This window comes from Nelumbo lutea, chromosome 3 (genome assembly GCF_056320005.1).
Source record: "Nelumbo lutea isolate HS-2025 chromosome 3, American lotus-T2T, whole genome shotgun sequence".
Taxonomy (NCBI): domain Eukaryota; kingdom Viridiplantae; phylum Streptophyta; class Magnoliopsida; order Proteales; family Nelumbonaceae; genus Nelumbo; species Nelumbo lutea.
The window spans coordinates 45,466,106-45,487,212 of NC_142686.1; positions in this window are offsets into that span (position 1 = coordinate 45,466,106).

Genomic DNA, 21,107 nt, shown 5'->3' on the forward strand with positions numbered 1-21,107 from the left:
AAAGAGGGGTAATGCACAAAGAATTCAAATGGCACATGGTGGCTAACCAGCCCGCAACCGTGGCCGAATTCCTTAAGTTCGCGGACAAGTTCATGAGGATAGGAAGAAATCAACCAATGAACCGAAGGCGGGAACGAGAAAAGAAAGAGGGAAGGCGAGCTCTCCAACCTAATCGACAGAAAAAACCCGGCCCGGGAGCCGAAGCCGAACCATTCATTCCGAGCTCCCCCCGCAGTTCGGACGGATTACACACCGTTAAACACAAGGCGGACCGAGATCTTAATGACGATCAAGGACGCCCCGTACGTGAAGTGGCCACCTCGCCTAAAGGGAAATCCGAACGAGAGAAATAAGAATTTGTATTGTAGTTTTCATAGAGCCCATGGTCATAGTACCGAGCAGTGTAATAACCTCCAAGACGAGATAGAGGGGCTTATCCATCGCGGATACTTGAGAAACTTTGTACAACACAACAATAATAACAATAAGGGAGGTCGGCAAGGGGAGCACGAAAAGGATGTCCCCGAGTCTAGCAGTTGACCTGCCGAACCGTTGCAGCGACAGCCTCCGGAAGAGAGGCTAGTTCGGGGAACCATTCATGTAATTGTGGGAGGTTCGGTGGTAGCAGGGTGTACCACGGTAGCGGCCCGGACTTCAGTTCGCGAAGCGGCCCTCGAGGAACGGAACCCCCCGAAGAGACCAAAGACCGAAGAACCAATCTTTTCACGGAGGACGACACGCGAGGGGTCCGCTACCCCCATGATGACGCGCTTGACATTAAACTAAGGATCAGCGACTTCGAGGTCAGACGCGTACTCGTAGATTCGGGCAGCTCAGCGGACATCCTCTTTAAATCAGCATTTGACCAGCTACAGTTACAGAGGAGCGAGTTGAAGCCTGCAAACACTCCCCTGGTGGGTTTTAGCGGAGAGGAAATCAGACCCCTCGGAAAAATAACAGTACCTGTGGAAGTTGGCACATGGCCTTGTGCGGTCAGACTCAACCATGATTTCCTGGTGGTCGCGACCCCCTCCCCATACAATGCCATAATAAGGCGGCTGATCACGCATATCCTACGGGCGATGGTCTCCACCTACTATTTGGCCATGAAGTTCCCTACGGACTTCGGCGTGGGGGTAGCTCGGGGCGACCAGCTCGAGTCCCGCAAGTGTTATGTTTCCGCCCTGAAGGGAAAAACCAAGGCGGCCGATGACCTCGAACTGGAGCGGCCTGCAAAGCAAGGTGAGGAACGAGCTTCGCCCGCGGAGGAAACGGCCGCAATCCCGACTTCGGCTACGGACCTAGCTCGCACACTTCAGATCGGAGCTTCTGTCGAGGAACCCCTACAAATCGAACTGGTGAGTTTTTTACTTCAAAATTTAGATATTTTCACCTGGTCTGCGGCTGACATGCCCGGCATTAGCCCCGGCCTGATAACTCACAAACTTAATACTGACCCTGTAGTCAGACCCATTAGACAGAAGAAACGCAACTTAGCCCCAGAACACTGGAGGGCGATCGACGAGGAGGTCGAGAAGCTCCTCGCAGCAAACTTTATAAGGGAAGTCCATTACCCGAGTTGGGTGGCCAACCCGGTGTTGGTAAAAAAGGCAAATGGCAAGTGGCGCATGTGCGTCGACTACACTGACCTGAACCGAGCTTGCCTGAAAGATTGCTTCCCCCTCCCCAGAATTGACCGCCTAGTGGATGCGACCTCGGGAAATGAGTTGCTAAGCTTCCTAGACGCTTACTCGGGCTACAACCAAATCCGAATGGACCCATCCGATGAGGAAAAAAATAGCTTCATAACCGAGTTCGGCCTATATTGCTACAAGGTCATGCCCTTCGGATTAAAAAATGTCGGAGCGACTTTCCAAAGACTTGAAAATAGGCTGTTTCGGCCCCTGATTGGCACGAAGATAGAATGCTATGTAGACGACATGGTCATCAAGACTCAGTTTTCACAAGAATTAATACAAGACTTAGATTCTGTCTTCTAAATCCTGCGTTAGTTTAGCATGAAATTGAACCCCAACAAATGTGTCTTCGGCGTCACCTCGGGCAAAATCCTAGGGTACATTGTCAATCGACACGGTATTGAGGCCAACCCGGACAAGATAAAAGCCATTCTAGATATGAGACCACCTCGGAAAGTAAAAGAAGTTCAGAGGCTAAACAGCCGCATAGCCGCTCTAAGCCGCTTCATATCCAAATCAGCAGACCGCTGCCTACCTTTCTTCAAAGCAATCAAAGGCAAAGGGTTCGAGTGGACCCAGGACTGTCAGCTCGCGTTTGACGAGCTAAAAGGTTACCTCGCTAGTGTGCCGACCTTAGCCCGGCCCGAGGTGGGCGAGGTCTTAGAACTGTACCTCTCGGCAAGCGAATAGGTGGTCAGTTCGGTACTAATAAAAGAAACAGGCCGGGTCCAACGACCCATCTATTATGTTAGTAAAATTTTGCAGGGAGCAAAGACATGGTACCCGCAGATAGAAAAGCTAGAATACGCACTGGTGACAGCAGCTCGGAAACTCTGCCCATACTTTCAGGCTCACACCGTCATCGTCCTGACTGACAAACCTTTGAGACAAGTTTTACTCAAACCCGAGGTTTCCGGTCGACTGACGAAATGGGCCATCGAACTCAATGAGTATGACCTCCAGTACAAGCCAAGAACTGCTATTAAGGCCCAAGCTTTGGCAGATTTTATCGCCGAGTGCACTTTCAGCCACGAAGCCCTACAGGTCGAGCCCGAGGACCCTAGTTCGGGCGAACCCGGAACTCTCGAGCCAATAGAGTCTGAACCCCGTGAAGTAGCAGCCAGTGTGGCATCTCTCCTGGTCAGGCGAAACGCGAACTGGGATGAGGAGCCCTGGATCCTTCACGTGGATGGTTCCTCGAACCGGCAAGGTAGCAGAGCTGGAATAGTCTTATGCGGCCTAGGAGGCACAAAATTAGAATACGCACTACGCTTTGAGTTCGCGGCATCCAACAATGAGGCAGAGTATGAAGCACTGATAGCTGGGCTGGACCTAGCACGAAAGGTAAAGGCAAAACACTTTGTCATCTACAGCGATTCCCAGCTCGTGGTCAACCAAGTTACAGGCGAGTATGAAGCACGCGAGCTCTCCATGATCGCATATTTGGCGAAAGTAAAAGAAGCCCTGCTGAACTTCCAGTCACACTTCATCAGGCAAATCCCGAGGTCAGAGAACACTGAGGCCGACGCTCTGTCCCGGTTAGCCAGCACAAGTCACAACAACATGAGAACTGTTTACGTAGAGGACTTACCTCGGCCTAGTATTCTCGAGGGGACAGAGGAGGTCGCTCCCGTCTTGGAAGCAGAGCTGAGCTGGATCGACCCACTCGCGAGCTTCTTGATAGACGGAACCCTCCCTGCAGAACGCAATGCGGCCAAGAGGGTGCAGCGCCAGGCAGCCAAATATGTCATAATAGACGAACGGTTATACCAACGGTCGTACACGCTCCCCAACTTGCGTTGCTTGCGACCTGCTGAAATCGAGTTCATACTCCGCGACACTCATGAAGGCCTGTGCGGCAGACACTTGGGAGGCAGAGCACTCGCCCAAAAAGCACTTTGACAAGGATACTACTAGCCAACGATGAAGGCAGAAGCTGTCGAGCTCATCAGAAAATGCGACAAGTGTCAGAAGCACGCCAATATCCACCATCAACCTACCTCCAACCTCAAATACCTCGCCAGCCCGTGGCCCTTTGCGCAATGGGGCATCGACCTCCTGGGGCCTTTCCCACCAGCAACAGGTGGAAGAAAATTCCTAGTTGTTGCAGTAGATTACTTTATGAAGTGGATAGAAGTCAAACCTCTGGCAACTGTTACGGCCCGAAACATACAGAACTTCTTTTGGAAGAACATAGTATGTCGCTTCGGGTTACCTCGGGTACTAATCTCCGTCAACGGCAAGCATTTCGAGGATATCAAGTTCCAAGAGTGGTGCCAAAACATGGGGATTCGGCAAAACTTCACATCAATCGCACACCCGCAAGCAAACGGTCAGACGGAAGTAATGAACAGAGCCATCCTGCGCGGACTGAAAGCACGTCTGGATCAAGCTAAGGGATTGTGGGCCGAAGAGCTACCAAGTGTCTTATGGGCTCGCCGAACTACAGAAAAAACCGCCACGGGAGAAACCCCCTTCAACCTCACCTACGGCACTGAAGCAGTGATCCCGGTGGAAATCGAAGTACCAACATTGCGACTAAAAACATACGACGATCGGATGAACGAAGACGAGTTACGTACCAACCTTGACCTATTGGACGAGGTAAGGGACCTCGAGCACATCCGAACAACGGCATACCAGCAGCAGGTAGCTCGCTACTACAATACCAGAGTAAAGCAACGAAGCTTTCGAGTTGGCAACCTGGTCCTTCGTAAAATTATGGTGCCCAAACCCGGTGTGGGCAAACTTGGACCAAACTGGGAAGGGCCCTATAAAGTAAAAAGAGCGCTCGGGGGGGCATACGAACTTGAAACCTTGGAAGGCAAACAAGTACCTCGAGCGTGGAACATCGTGAACTTAAGGCGATACTACCTATAAACCGCCAAGCGAAGTGGACGAAATCAGGTCCTATGTGCCACGATGCAGAGCCAAGAGGAACCTCGGCGTAAACAAGCAAAGAAGTCGAGCATATTATCAGCTCGGAAAAAAAATCACTTAGCTGCAAAAAGCCTTCACAGCAAAACAGGTCGCGGAAGTATAATAACCCGGACAAGAAAGTGGCATATTCAGTTCGACAAGGAATCAGTTCGGGGAAAAGGAACACGGGCAAAAAGATTATCTATTCCATTGCAAGAAACAGTACATTGGCCATCAGAAGGGACTAACAAAAAAAAAGGTTGTTACATGCCTGGAGCTACTTCTTCGCCATCAGAAGGCACTTCAACAACACCCGAAGGCCCTGCCTCTCCTTCAGAGTCCGGCTCGCCATCGGCAGCATTGGCCATCTCCTGAGTTATATGCAAAGTGGATATGGCACTAACATCGAGGTCGGGGTACGTATTCTGGATCATCCACCTGCTCAGTTTGAACCCCCTCCTGGAAGAATCCACCATCAGATCGTCAAAACGCGGAGAGGCAATGTAGTCTTCAATGACCTTCTTCTTGTCGTCTTCAATGCCTTGGGAAAAAATCCGTGTTCTCTCCCTGATGCCTTCCTAAAGATATTCGACTTGATGCTACAAATCCAACTTCAAGTCCACCATATGCTTGACAACTACCCCCATGGCCTCGGCGTCACGCTGAGACCTTGCCTGCCTGGCAATCGCAACGCGAGCAGCCTCTTCGGCAGCATAAGCGGCCGCCTCAGCAGCTCGGGTATTCACCTCTACAGCACGGAAAGCTTCTTCAGCAGCATGAGCGGCAACCTCAGCAGCTCGCGCCTGTCGCGAGCTCCTCTCCACTTGGGCCGCTAAGGCATGAATTGAAGAATTCACCTACCAAAAGAAACAAGTGAGCAATAACAGCAAAAGCGATAGAAAATGAAAAAGGCAAACGAAATCTAACTTACCACCATAGCATGTGTTACGGCGCGGCAAGCGACCTGATTCAAAGGAAGATCGGTCCACACCGCGATCTCCTCAAGGAAAGTAGCCTCCCTACTCTTCTGAAGAGCGTAGTTTGGCGTCAACACGCTCCTGAACTCCCCTTGAGCTCCCGAACCCGAGGGCCCAACCCGCGTATGAGTGGACCCAGAGTGAGCAGGAGCACTTGAGTATGCAGGAGCACCCGTATGAGTGGTCTTAGCGTAAGGTGCCCCGGCAGTTTCATGCATCGGTGGAGTCACCTCGGGTTCCCTAGGCAGATCCTCTGGCATGTGGTCTGGAACTTGGGGCTCCTCATCCAGGGGCAGCTCGGTACGAGTTCGCTTGGCGACCCGCTTCCTCCTCTTCATACCTTGGAACAGACGCCCCCCACGAGTTCTCTCCGCGTCCATCACACCTATAGAAATGAGTTCGACATCAGAAAAATGAAAGAACAAAGCAAGCAAGAAACCGCATAGCTAGAAACCTACCCGAACTCAGGCCGGCCGCAATAAGCTTGGCCTCTGTTAAGTAGTGATGGCACTTTAAACCTTGTCGTGCCCATTGCCGGAGGCCCTTCACCGTCTCTTTATCGAGAGTAACACCTGAATCAGGAGCGGCCTCACCCCACCCAGTCTGAAAGGGCCATCCTTGTGCACTTCGCACACCGAAGTAGTCCCGCTTCCACGCCGGGACCTTATTAGGAAGATCGTGCAGAAGCTTAAAACCCTGGTGAGGAGAAAGGTAATACGTCCGTCTTCCCCCAGGAAGAGAACCCACCTGTCTCTTGAGCATCAAGATGGAGGAGAATATCTCTAAGCCCAAGGGGAAATTCTGCTCACAAAAAAGGGAAACTGTCCCCACCAGGTTCCGAATAGAGTTCGGATGAAGTTGGCCAATGGTGACACCGAAGTGGTTTATGACTTCGACGAGAAGGGGGTGGAAAGGAAGTCGCAACCCCGCAGCGAGCTGCTCTCGAAAAATCACGATCTCATCAGGACCTTGTTCCCAAGGAAAGCTACCCGAAGGAATAAAATATGTATACCCCCCAAGAAGGTTGTAAGACATAAGTATGGATTGAAGCCCCTCAGGCGTCATGGTCGAGGGACCAAACCTGTCTAGCATTCGACCTCGACGGGAGGTAGACGCCAAACTGCCCGAAGCGGCTCGGCCTACTGGTTCATAGTCCTCGAGTTCCACCTCAGGATCACTGAGGCAGTCGGGGGATACGGTTCGATTGGTAGAACCTACGTCGACCCTATTTGAAGAGTTGTCTGAGCTATCAAAGCTAGACATTGAGGAAAAGGTGGATTCAGGAAGGTACTCATCGAAAGAAAGTTTTGAAGGCTTCGGAGACGGGAACAAGCCAAAGAATCTTGAAGGTTATGTAACCAGCCCTGACGCGAGCTGGGAAAAATTTGGACGCAAGCTGAAAAGTTGGATGCGAGCTCAGTAGACAAACCGCAGAAGTGACAAATCGACTGGGGTCCCCCACTATTTATAGCTACAGTAACCAAGAATCGACCGCTCAGATCAAAGACGATCCGATGGCCCACGTTTTTGCTGACCGCACGTCCCATAAAGTCAAGACGTGATTGGCGCACGTCTTTCTGAAAAGAGCGAAACATCAGCACACACCTTTTTGAAACCGACGTCGCGCCGACACGCGTCTTTCCGAAACTGACTGCGCCGCACGTCTCCCTGACAACCGCTCACGCATGTACAACAGTGGCACGCCTTTTTGAATGACCTGCTATCATGTCCCAGCGGCGCGAATTTTTGAAATTTAAAACGCGCGCTGTCACAACCATCAGCATTTATGAGTAGGCACGTTTCCAGCCTTCTCAGAAACCGAAGAACCCTGGCAAAAGCAACTCGCGTAGTCAAGATTCGAAGGACGGGACAAATCCACCTACTACCTCGCGAAACTCCCCGCACCAGGGCAAGACCCTTGGCGCGAGGAGTGGGGGGCAATTGATGAAGGAAGATTTGGCCCGACCTCACAGTTATGCGACACATGGCAGAAGCAACAACTCGGCAAAAGGGCCAAGCCTAAGGTGTGAGCAAGGGGACACCAGCGGACCGAACTCCCTACGGGGGACCCGAACTCACCCTTGGCCCAAAATCAGAGTAATCCAAACTGGCCAACCTTGTAACAACTCGGGATATACCTCACCGAACTGGCCGACCTTGTAACAACTCGGGATATACCTCGCCGAACTGACCAACCTTGTAACAGCTCGGGATATACCTCGCCGAACTGGCCAACCTTGTAACAACTTGGGATATACCTCGCCGAACTGGCCAACCTTGTAACAGCTCGGGATATACCTCGCCAAATTGGCCAACCTTGTAACAGCTCGGGATATACCTTGCCGAACTGGCCAACCTTGTAACAGCTCGGGATATACCTCGCCGAACTAGCCAACCTTGTAACAGCTCGGGATATAACTCGCCGAACTGGCCAACCTTGTAAAAGCTCGGGATATACCTCGCCGAACTGGCCAACCTTGTAACAGTTCGGGATACATCTCGCCGAACTCCTGCCCCATAGATACCTCCGAACTCAAGACTTCGCCTCGCTCACCACTCCGCATCACCTTCTGGGCACCAAAACCAAACAAGTCGTACCATGCTTGACACTGAGGAAGTCTGTGCCCGAGGGCGTCGCACCTGACTGACTTGGGATCTGACGCTTGGCGGCCGCACTTAAACGGCCACCTGCCACCGCCACTGACACCGCCATCTCCAGTTAGAGAGACGGTTAGGCAGTGACGGTTCTGTCCCAGCAGAAAGGACGACGGCCGAATTGACAAGCGCAAGGGTAATCATACCCGTCCTGACAAGGGCCTCGGAGCGAGTGCGCGAAGTGATTATAAGAGCCCCCTGCCCCCAACAAACAAGGTATGCAAACTTTGCGCTATCTGGTGTTATCTTGCTTTTGAAGGATTCTAACTTGAGCTTCGGAGCCGCTACACCAGGTTCCCCCCCAAAGCTTCCTCATCTCCTCCGTTTTAGGTTCCCTGCTACCCAGTTCAGAAGCAAGGTTGTTGACAGCTAAGACCGGTCGGATCGCGCTTCATCAATTCATATGGCCTCCTGAAACTATTTCTTCCGAGCGTGACTCGAGAAATAATAAAAAAATCCATCCGGAATTGCTCCATGTATGCTTCGATCACAGTATTTGGGGTTGATTGATCACCAAAGTAAATGTTTCCTTTGTTCATAGAAATCCCTTCTTCAGTCCTCATCAGTCCTTGAGGAACCTATTAAATCATCATATATCATAGTTAATTTTTCATGTCTATAATATAATAGACCTAAAAAGGTAATTTAAAATTAAATTTGATATTAAACAAAAGTGAAATTGTCTAAAACTTATTATGAGTTTTTAGCATTTATCTTAAACTCATCACAACTTTTCGAAATGTCTAAAACTCATCATGTCACTAACTTGACGATTTACAGATTAACGGGTGTTAATATATTACCATTTTAACTTTCATAGAAAAATATAAAATATATACAAAATAAATTAACGGATGTTAATATATTACCATTTTAATACTTAGACATGAAAAAAGGAAAAAGTTCAAAAAAAATCAAATATAAAATACATAAAAATATAGAAATTACAAAAATTATAAATAAAATAAAAATTATTTTTAAATTATAAAAACTATAGAAACTGAAAAACAAAATCAAAAAGTAAAAATTATAGAAAAAACTCCAATACATTACACTCACGATCTTGTATTATGAGATGTGTGACTGGTGTGTTTGATGGGTAGAGTGATAGAGGAAATCCGGATTTGGGATTCAATGAGGAGTTGGCATCGATACCCCATGACAAGTATGGAAGGAGTTCGAAGCTTCCCCCCACCCACCCCACACTGATTTGCGCCCAAAAACGTCCCACACGCATTCGTCTCAACCTCATGCGGAGCTAATGGGACAGTTGTTAGTAGGGTGCAAATGGATCAAATTCGAATCGGATTATGTAATATTTAAATTGGAATCCAATAAAAAATTTGATTCGATATTTAACAAATATCAAAACTTAATATTCAAATTCGAATCTGATTAAATATTCAAATATTTGATTCGATTCGAATTCGACTAATTAATCATTTTATATAAATAATAAAAATATAAAATAAATATTTTATTTATATAAAGTATATAAATATATAAATTATTTATATAATTTAATTATTATATATATAAATTATATAAAGTATTTAAAAATTTTATATATTATATATAATAATTAAATAATCGATCAAATTTGGATATTTATCGAATTGAATCAGGTCATATCCAAATTCAATTCGATTATGTTGAATCTCAAATTCGAAATTGGATTTTCGAATACCGTTGACACCCCTAGTTGTTGGCTTGTCCCGTTAGCTACCATTTCACCTAAAAAGTGAGTTTCTCTCTTTCAAGTTTGAATCTCAGTCTTTTCGGTCCTTCAATTGACCTATCCTCTGAAACTCAGACCGCCCCATCTCCTCCCCTATCGAATCTTGTCGAGAAATCTAACGTCAACAATTGTTCCAACAGATACACCAAAGGGACGTACTCCCCGTTCCTCTCATCTCAGATATTCTCGAATATGCTTTTCTCAAAATTTTTAACTTGTTTTTTTTTCGCCATAGAAAAGACGCAGAAGGGAAGAATAGCCAACAGATATAGGTGTTGGCACTGGTTAGGACTCAAAGGCCTGAAACAATGACAATGATGCATTTTTATGTCATCCCTAGAAAGCACTTTGTCACCTAGTTGGTGTCCGTCTTAAGTACCCTAACTTCCATTGCCTCACGCCGAGAACTACACTCCCTCTCACCCTCGAGGAATAAATTAAGCTTAGGTCACCTAAAGCACCAAGCAAGGGAAACAATCTAAGATGTCAATTGAACTCCAAGACAATCACCCTTAGAAATGGCAAAGTGAAATGGCTCACCCACTCCCCTTATATAAGGGCAGGCAAATGTCTAGATGAAGTGCCACACTCCGCACACATGTAACCTTAAGAAGACGAAACAATGCAATCGCCAACAAGTATAGACAACGGTACGAACATTGAACCAGATGATCTACCCATCAAACTAGTCTAACCATGACCTAACTAGCTAAAAAAATCGAAGTTTCTCAACCAAGGATCTAAGAACTCTTCCGCCTTGTCATGGCTGAGCACTACCTTCCTCGACTTCAAAACTAGGGGAGTGGTGTTTGGATGGTGCATGACCTGGCCTAGGTCGCCACATGTCAGTTTCCATGGCCAATCTCCTCGGGCCACATCAGCACCGCCTACCACAATTGTGTGACAAAAGAGCACACAAAGGAGATAGAGTTTTACATAGACAAGGAGACATGTCCTGCTAAGGAAGAGGTAGCCTTCTTAATACTTCAGCAAGCAACCTCATTCCGACAACTCCGCGAGCATAATCCAACTACTACACGGATGCTTAGCTATATAGGCACCTCCCACTCAAGGTAAAGGACTTTTGACCTTTGATTCACTTCAGCACCCACTACATTCACCTCAGCCTGACTAACCCATCCTCTTCGACTCGGCTTGACCGATCTCTCATCGCTTTACTGACTTGAGCATTGAAGTGCCTACCTGGAGAAGAACTCCTGGGGCTTTTGACTCTTCTTGTTCTTATAGATCACTTGGGCGCACATCTTTGTCCTCCCACCCCGGTCTCATCCAGTTGATAGAATCATTTGACTGCATCCTTGGTTGGAGCCACCTTGGATCAGACAACATCACCAACTGCTTGTTTCTATCTCTAAATTATTAGCAACAACGACTTCTACAGGAAAAGGATTCATTATTTTTCTTGATGGAAGCCAAATTGAATTAATTTGAGCTACTTAACCTCTAACTAATCTTTATTTCTCTTTAAGGCTATGTTTGGTTGCAATGCAATTTTATTTGCACTAGTTCAAATTCGTAAGAGTGCAAACATAAAAAATGCAAATCCTTATTTAATTTAATTTTAGATTTTACTTTATTTTGTTTCATGTCTTAATTTACTTCATTTATACTGCAATCAAACAAAATAAACTAAAATTTAAAATAAAAATAGGTCAAAATTTACACTCAAATCATTTGCACTGCCATGATTTTACATCAATATGAATTTATTTGCATTGCAACCAAACACAACCTAAAGCACAGAAATGCATCATGGCTCAAAATAAAGTTCTAAAATTATTTACGACATCTTAAGCGCCAACCCTCTAATCACCAAAACGATTGTGCTCTGTTTAACTCACACAATTATTATGATTTTAATTAACGCCATCTTCATTCTTTAAATAATCATGAAATTTGCTAAAAAGAAAGCTGGATGAGTAAACCATTGACGTGAGGAAGTTTTATTAGAGACAAATTAACCCAAATTAGACATAAAATGGGCTAAGATGCTTAATGAGTACAGTAAACGGCAATAATTTATCTCAAAAAAGTAATCCAACAAAAACAATGAAACACAGTTCACCAAAATCATTGCACGATCAGTAAGTTCTGTGTACCACCCATGACTGTGTTACTGCTGCCTTTTTGTGTGTTTGATGTGAATTTTGGGGCATTCTCACAATTAACCATGCATGCATCAGTTTTTCTTCTTTTGTTTTTTTTTTTTTATCAAAATCTAACAAAATTAAGATTAAGGGGCATTCTTTTTTTGGATTTTGAGAGGGGGAAAGTTGGTCAATGGGATTTTGGTTCTCATTGACCAAGAATCTCATGTTCTTTTTTTAGATTTATGTGGGAACCATACGCATGTCCTAGGTGGGTAAATAACTTTTCCACCTAGGAGGAAAGTTGCCAACACTTGAATGGGACAAAAATGGCATTTTTAATAATGGATGTTTATGGCTAAAATGATCATTGCCTTATTTACACGAGAAATAAAATAGCATGGGTAAATGCACTTACCTGGATAAGTGTTTCCCAAGAAAAACTTACCTAAGTAACTACATTTACCTAGATAAGTAACTTACCGAAAAATGAACGGGGTCTAAGGGTTTTCACTTCAGCATTAGAAATCCATGTCAGCAACCCGAGAAGAGAAAATTGTTCAGTTTTTTATATTTGTATCAAGGGATGGGATGATGATTGACGAAGAAACAAAGTGGAACAAGAAATCATGAAGGTCAGTACCCATTGTTGGTCCCCGGTCATTTTAAAATCTTGGGAGGGGTGTGGAATGTATATGGAATTATGTATCTAATGTAGGCGCATCCGGCTGGGCCAATGGCGAGCTTATGCGCGTCAGGCAACGAAGCACAGAATGGAACCAATCAGGTCACGGGCAGAGCCGATGTTAGCACCTTGGGCTGGACCAATGAGGGCGTATGCTAGGCTGAGCTTGGCAGGCCTCACGGAGCCAATCGCATGCCCTCAGCTGGCGCTCCCAAATGATCGAGCCCTCGGTATGGACTGCATCTAGGCCATCCAAGCTCACCTGCCCCCTGGCAGCCTCAAGTATAAATAGGGGGCAACCCTTTAGGTAAAGGGGGAATACTCCAGCTCTCTAGCACACTCTTGAGATTACTTGCTCTCCTGTGATCTCGTCTGGGTGTTCGCACCTTAGACTTTTCCCCCTCATACCCTCTAACTAACTTGACCGTCGGAGTCCTCACCTCGGATCTTCACCCAAGGCCTCTAACATTCTCCTTTCCTACAGAATTGATATCAGGATCCTCATCCACCTAAGTACCAGACACAGTGGATATCGGACCACGGATCTCCCTCATCACGGGCTCCACTCCTTGGCCATGCCTGTACTCGGACTTCTAGTACCTTAGGTCTACTTAGACTTGGGGGTGAATTGACAGTGTTGACCTCGGCCAGTACGAGCATCAAGAATTGGCGTTGTTTGTGGGAACATCGCTAAGACTTCCTTCAATCTAACTTGCAATCAAGACTTCCTTCAACATGGTACGAAACACCAAGAATGCCCAAAACCTAATCATCAACGAGCAATACCAAGCGGTCCTAGACCGAATGGACCACCTCGCCTGGCATGTCGAGGAGGCATGTCCCCAGGTAGGAAGCCGCCCTTAGGTTAGCTGCCCCGCCTGGGCATTGAGCCAATGGGGCAGCGCGAGTTTGCGGACCCGCTAGCTCTCGGCTCCGCTGACTCCCACCGAGCCGAGCCCTCTGAATCTGGTAGTAGCCAACGTGTGAGCCAACCCTCTCAGCACACAAGACCTCCCAACCGAAGGGAATCAACACAATTTTGCAACCGACGCCGAAGCCAAGGACACCACCATCGACAAGAAACACCACCTCCACCTTGCACCTCAAACCTTTGAGACTACCTCAATGATAGATAAGCCAAAAGGAACCAAGATGTAGCCGGCCCATCCCACTGTCAAGGAAAATGAGAGGAAGCCGAGGTACCCATCGGCCAACAAATCGCCAATATACAGGCACATATTGTCACGATGAAGGATTAACTTCAGCAAGTCAAGGAGAGCCGAGGTGACACCTCCATGAATGTAACAACTCAAGGCCTCGTTCTCGGGTCGGCCCTTAAGTGCTCTGTCACCAAGACGCCACCCAAAACCAAGGCAGAATTTTTGAAGGCACAGACGTACATCACCATTGAGGAAACCTCGGCTCAAACCCTCCGCGTATATGTTCTCATCTCAACCGAGCATCCTTTCGCAGCATACAACCTTGGCCAAGGTTACATGCTCGGATTGGACCTCAATCCAAGTTACACGACCCTTGGAGGTCGTATGCCTAGTCGCCAGGTCCCTACCTCGCTCGACAACTTGGATGCGGTATACAACATTTGCCAAGGTTACACGCCCAAACCAGACGTCACCCCAAGGCATACAACCCGTTGGATGTCACACACCTACTCATCCCTTGTGACAAGGAACCTATTGGCACTCGGCCGCAGCCAACGAGTTGGCCCTTGATTTTGGCTTCGGCCTCAGAGACCCTCCAAACGAGTGAGTCGTCATTTAGGCTCAAGAACTGGCATCGACCCACCTGGGTGATTGAGTAGATGGGTTATTGAGCAATGAATTTCTGCAACTTGCGATCTCTTGGAAGGGGGCACCGATCCCTACATAAGAAACGCAAGAAGAATTACTACCACAAAATGGCACAACATACACAACTTTGCGACCTCTTCGGCAATAGGCGGCCACCTTGGTTCCATGACGGCACGACAAGAAAAAGAGGATAGTAGCCCCAACCTCCCAGTGGTTCAACTCAGCATGTGACCCCGATCATCTCGGAGGTCCACCTCGGCCTCGCCTATGGGAATAAGTGTTCCTAAAGTGAACATCTAACGAGCCGCTTCAGGTTATTTTTTGTCTACTTGTGACCCTTTTAGACAGGCACAAAGTATACGAAAAAATGCTCATCTTGTTTTACAGTTCAACTTACAAAATTTTTGGCCCTCGAGGCCGAGCACATTTATAATAGAGACAAAAATAAGAACTGAAGTCGGCTAGGCATCACCCTCAGTTAAAAGAATGCAAGGATCCTCGATGCCTGCGTCTACAACCTCGATGGGAACCTCGACCTTGTCCTCTAGGGCGAGAGAGTCAGGGAGCATTGACAACTGGTTAATGGGGAAGTTCGATGCCATCTTCAAAAGAGCCATCTTGGTGTCGTCAATCCCCTCCAAGTAAGCCATGGATCCATAGTGCACCAAGCACTGTACTCTGGTGTCTACTACCAAACAGCGACAACGTCCCGGTATTTTACCTCAGCCTCAGCCTTTGACCTCCTCAACCGGTTAGCGACCCGGGTGATGAAAGCCTTCTTGGCCCTTAAGTCATCCTCGAATGTTTATCGGAGCAACTTCTCCTCCTTTAGCAATGTGAGGGTCTCAACTCGACTGCTCTTCGTCGAAGCCACCCGCACCTGAAGCTATTTATTCTTCTTCTCGAGCCAAGTTGCATGCTTGAGAATGAGGCAAGTGCGGTCATTGAGGCCAACATAGTGATGCTAGACATGCACCAAGCACACCATTAAAAAAGCCAGTAGAATCTAGCAAGCAGCAAGTCAAAAAGAGATGGAAACTCACCTCGGCCAAGAAGTCCATCCCCTCATCGACGATGGCAACAGGGTCCGTCTACATCATGTCTAAGTAGTCCTTCGGAGGGACCATCCCCTTGACAAGGGCCCTGTCGACGCCCTCGGTATCAATGGAGTCCCCCTTGTGAATGCCCCACTTTGGGAAGTAGAGACGGTTCAGGCGCTCCTCCCCCCTTGGGGGCTCGAAAGCGAAGAGAGGAGCAGATGAGGGCTCGGTGGCGGGCCCCTTCGTAGGCAGTCTCCTTGGAGTAATAGGAACCCCCTTCCTTGGCACACTGCCCTCGGCAGGCAATCTCCTCGGAGCAACAGGAGCCCCCTTCCTCGGCATACCGTCCACAGCTGGGATGTTCTTGTGCACAGGTCTCTGCCCCCCCACCCCCACCCCGAGGTGCCCTTTGCCTGACCCTGCTTCTTGGCCAAGGCACCCTCCAGTAGCAGTCTCTCGGTGTCCACAGGCATCTCTACAAGAAATTGTACCAAACAAGACGAAGAAGATGAGGGCAGCAAAGATGAAGGTGAGCAACTGAAACCGAGGGCTCTAGCGAAGCAAGAAACTCTTGGAAGCGAAAGCACTGGTGAACAAGTGATAGCCAAAGCCGAGGCCCCTATTTAAAGAAAAATTGATGGCCTAGATCACGTGGGATCCAATGACTGACAAACAACTGCCTTTGCTACCCGTCTATTGACTGACACGCGTGGCCTACCTTGGGTAGACGAAACAACGCCTGGCAAACTAAAACACCTCCTCACCGCGACTCACTGGTTAGCCCAACCATGCTGACTCCACAAAAGCGTTGTCCGGTTAACCCACCTCTCATCCTCCTTACAGTGATGACTCAGCCACTCGTTGAGGGCTCGGCCCCCAACTCACTTATCGGGCTTCGGGAATAGCTTCCTTCATGACCCACGACACCGCATAAAGAGATCCCTCACAAAGCGACCAAGGCACCAGCACAGGTGCCCTTGGACTTCCTCCTTGGAACCCTCAACCGAAAAAGAGGCCTCACGAGATGCACCTAGCATTCACAAGACTGGGGGGCAACCTCCCTAGTGACCTCAAGTATAAATAGGGGGCAACCCCCTCTAGGTAAAGGGGGAATACTCCAGCTCTCTAGCACACTCTTGAGATTACTTGCTCTCCTTTGGCCTCATCTAGGTGTTCGCACCTCAAACCTCGTCCACCTCATACCCTCTTACCAACTTGTCCATCGTTGGAGTCCCCACCTCGAGTCTTCACTCGAGGCCTCTGACATTCTCCTTCCCTGCAAAACCGATACCAAGTTCCTCATCCACCCCATGTACTAGACACAACGAATATTAGACCATGGACCACGGATCTCCCTCATCATGGACTCTATTCCTCGGCCATGCCTGTACTTAGACTTTCAATACCTTGGGTCTACTTGGACTTGGGAGTGAATTGACAATGTTGACCTCGGCCAATACGAGCATCAACAGTATCTGATGCGGCACAATCCGGGCACTCCTAGCTGTCTGCTAACTGGCTCCTTGTTGGCGACGGACGACACCTGAGAAGATGGAAAAGAAGGATTTCCGGGGATTTACCCGGTGGGAATACTCTGATGCTTAAGTCAGAATGTATGGGAAAGAGAAAAAAGAGCGCTAAAGCTAAGAGTGTAGGTCACGCTTTGTCACTGTGCTCGAGAGGTTAGCTCACGAGCAAAGATATATGCAGTTTAGAGTATCAGAATGTTAAAGTGTTCCAAAGTTTGAAGATCCCTTTTCCCCTCTGCCTTGAGGGCTTTTATAGGGCGTTCTTGTCAGATCGGGCGTAACCGCCACTGGACCCCTGCCACAGTCGTTACCTGCCAGGGCTACACAGGTGGCCATTGCAACGTACTCCTTGCCCGGGTGAGTGACACGTTTCCAAGGGGCAGGCGCGCCTCCGCTTGCTGAGAGACGTGGGCGCAGACTATCGAAAGGACAAGGACTGCGCCATCAGTTAAGGGACGTGGTGCAGTCTGGTCAATACGGCTTGTCCGATAGAAGCTTCCTGAGGGGCGCTCATGCTATGCACTTGCGAGCCACTTTGTAGTGATCTTGGGAATACTTTAGGGTTATCCTTAGTAGAATTGGTCCTTGGGATGACTTACCTGCTTCGGGGCCAGGCGAGCTAGTTTCCCTATATCGTGAGTTAAAGTTGCCTTGGAATATCCCCTTCGGGGTAGCTCGAGGAACCCGGAGCTCGCGTTGTGGCAAGCTCCTTCTTTTCGAGCTACGATTCGGTGAGCTGCTTTATGGGCTCATTACTTGGTCGTAATAGGCCATGATGTTGAGTTGTTACTCGCACTGAGTCAGGTCCACGTGTCATCATTTCGTAGGTCGGGCCAAATCATCCTCCATCAATTGCCCCCCACTCCTTGGGCTGAGAGCGTCACCTTAGCGCGAGTTCACAAAGTATGACGGACTGATTTGGCCGAAATTCAAACTTGATTGACTACTCACATTAAATGCATTCGTGAGAATCAGGAGATTTTCTAACTTTTCGGATTCCGAAAACATGCTGAAGTGGTGCTTAACTCCGGATGACGTGCAGCCGTCATTACCCTAATCGTGGAAGATGTGCAGCTAACCGCTTTCGGTTTTCAGAAGGTGTGTGGTCAGTACGCCTGTGAACCATTGGATCTGCTTTAATTTGGGCCATTGATTCAGAGGAGTGGGGGCTATAAATAGGAGGGCCCTCTGAGTCTCTTTTTCCCTCATGCCATCTTGCTGTCTTCGAATTATGAGATTGTGCATCTATCAAGTCTACTCGAGTTCCTCAACTCACTTCATCCCGTCCCTTTCGGTGAGTCTTACTTACTGTCAGTCATGTCTGGGCACCCGTACCATACTCGTCATCGGGGCGTTGACTAGGATGATGATGCTCTCTCGAGCTCGGGGGGAGCTTGGGAGCAAGTCCCGAGGGCCCGGGAGACCTCCAGTGATGGAGCCTCTACTTCCCGGGGAAGGGAGCCCGATACTTCCGGCCCTTCCTCCATGACAGAGGGGAGACTTAGGCCTCTAATTAGTTATTTCCACCTTCCTAGGGACCTCCTCTACTGCCTTCCCACCAGTAACTTTTCGTGGGAGCATAGTCCCAATGAGATAGTCATTTACCAGGAGCAGCTCCCTGCGTCTTCCCTTGCACCCCTTGATAGTGGAGGTGCTAAACCACTTTAATGTCACCATCGATCAGCTTCATCCCAATGCCATTCGGAACATGGTTGTGACTATATCATTGTGTTGGGAATAGTATCTTCCCTTGAATCTCGACATTTTTTCTACTATCCTTTGTATAAAGAATTCCACCCCCGGGGCTCCACCGAAGAGGCATCTCTATTACTTCTCTCCCCGCCGTAACTACAAGCTCTTGCATGAGATCCCCAAAAAAATTCTTGCTTGAAAGCGAGATTATTTTTTGGTCCGCCACCCTGAAGGGTGGCCCTTCCCTACTTCTTGGAGGGGCACCATCTAGGACTCCGGGGTCGAGTTGGACCCCGATACTCAGAAAATGATGTTGTCATGGGCATCAGTAGGCTTCCTCTATTCGGACTACTTGACCGAGGAGAAGCTCGTGCAGGCTGGCCTGAGCCCGGGTAGGTTACCTTTTTAGGTCGCGTAGTACTTGTCATAACATTGTGTTCATATACATATACTTTGTTCTTACCAAACTAACACTTTGTGGTTTCTTCTTGGCAGCCATCATGTCTGGTATCGACTCGCGTCGCCTCCTTTCAAGCAACCAGAGGCACATAGTGAAGAGGTCGCACCCCGATCGGACTCCCCCCTCTGGGGGCACCGAGTTCGAATCTGCTCTCTTTAATATTGTTAAGGCAATCTCAACACCCAAGCTATTAGAGCTACATACCCGAAGTAGGACTTCTCGATAGTTGTTATCTCGAACTCTCCCTTAATCATTTAAGGCATTTCTGTGGTGCGCAGTGAAGTAATTACCATGTGTGCCCGAACCATACACTTGTCGATTATTCTTTAGTTCAATTAACGTACTGAAATGAACTATGCTTGGCAGGGTTTAAACCCGAGCGGCTTACACTTTTCATACTTTGCCTTCATCATCGAAATGGCTAAGTCTTTCTTGATGTTGAGGTGTTAGTTAGCTCGGTATTTTAGCCCATAAGCCGGGGGGTGACTTATAGTCTGCCCTTGAAGTTTGCCCATGCTGGGGAGACGACTGGGTCTTATTACGTCGAGGTCACGTTAGCTCGGCATTTTGGCCCTTAGGCTCTGGGAGTGACTCATAGTCCACTCTTGGAGTTCACCCATGACATGGAGGCGACTGGGTCCTAATGTGTCGAGGTCTACGTTAGCTCGGGATTCTGGCCCTTAGGATCTGGGAGTGATTCGCGGTCTACTCAGTAGCTATAGGTAATATTGCCTTAAGTTGACAATATTCCATGCCCGAGGTACTTGTTTCCCTTCTAGGGTTTTGAGCTCGTATGTTCCTTCCCCGAGCACTCGCTTTACTCTGTAGGGTCCTTCCCAATTTGGCCTGAAATTACCAACACCGGGCTCAGGCACCATAACTCTGCGAAGGACCAGGTCGTCGACGCGGAGGTTCCGCTTCTTGACCCCGGCGTTATAGTACTGAGCTACTCTTTATTGGTAGGTTGTGGTCCTAATATATGTGAGGTCCTGTACTTCGTCAAGGAGGTCGAGGTTAGTGCGTAGCTCATCTTTATTTGCCTTATCATCATACACTTCAAGTTGTAGCGAGGAAACCTCGATCTCGGTTGGGATGACTAATTCAGTGCCATAGGTGAGGTTGAAGGGGGTTTCGCCTGTGGCGGTCTTCACTGTGGTCCGATAAGCCCATAGAACACTGGGTAGCTTGTCTGCCCATAGTCCCTTGCCTCTATCTAGTTGTGCCTTCAGTCTGCGGATGATAGCTCTGTTTGTGACTTCCGCTTGACCATTTGCTTGAGGGTGTGCGACTGAGGTGAAATTTTGTCAGATCCCCATGTCTTGGCACCGGTTCTGGAATTTGATATCCTCGAACTATTTGTTGTTGTCAAAAACTAGTACCCAGGGTAGCCCAAAGCGACACACAACGTTCTTCCAAAAGAAGTTTTGGACATTTCGGGTTGTGATCGTTACAAGAGGTTCAGCTTCTACCTACTTGGTGAAGTAATCTACTGCTACTGCTAACAACTTCCTCTAGCCTACCACTGGTGGGAATGGTCCAAGTATGTCGATGCCCCATTGTGCAAAAGGCCATGGCTAGTGAGATACTTGAGGTTGGCAGCAGGATGGTGGTGAATATTGGCATGCTACTGGCATTTGTCACATCTTCTGACGAGCTCGATGGCATCTCCTTTCATTGTTAGCCAATAATACCCCTATCGTAGTGCTTTTGGGGCGAGGGCCCTGCCCCCCAAGTGTCCATCGCATAGACCCTCATGAGTGTCACGGAGTATGAGCTCAACTTCAGTAGGTCACAAGCAA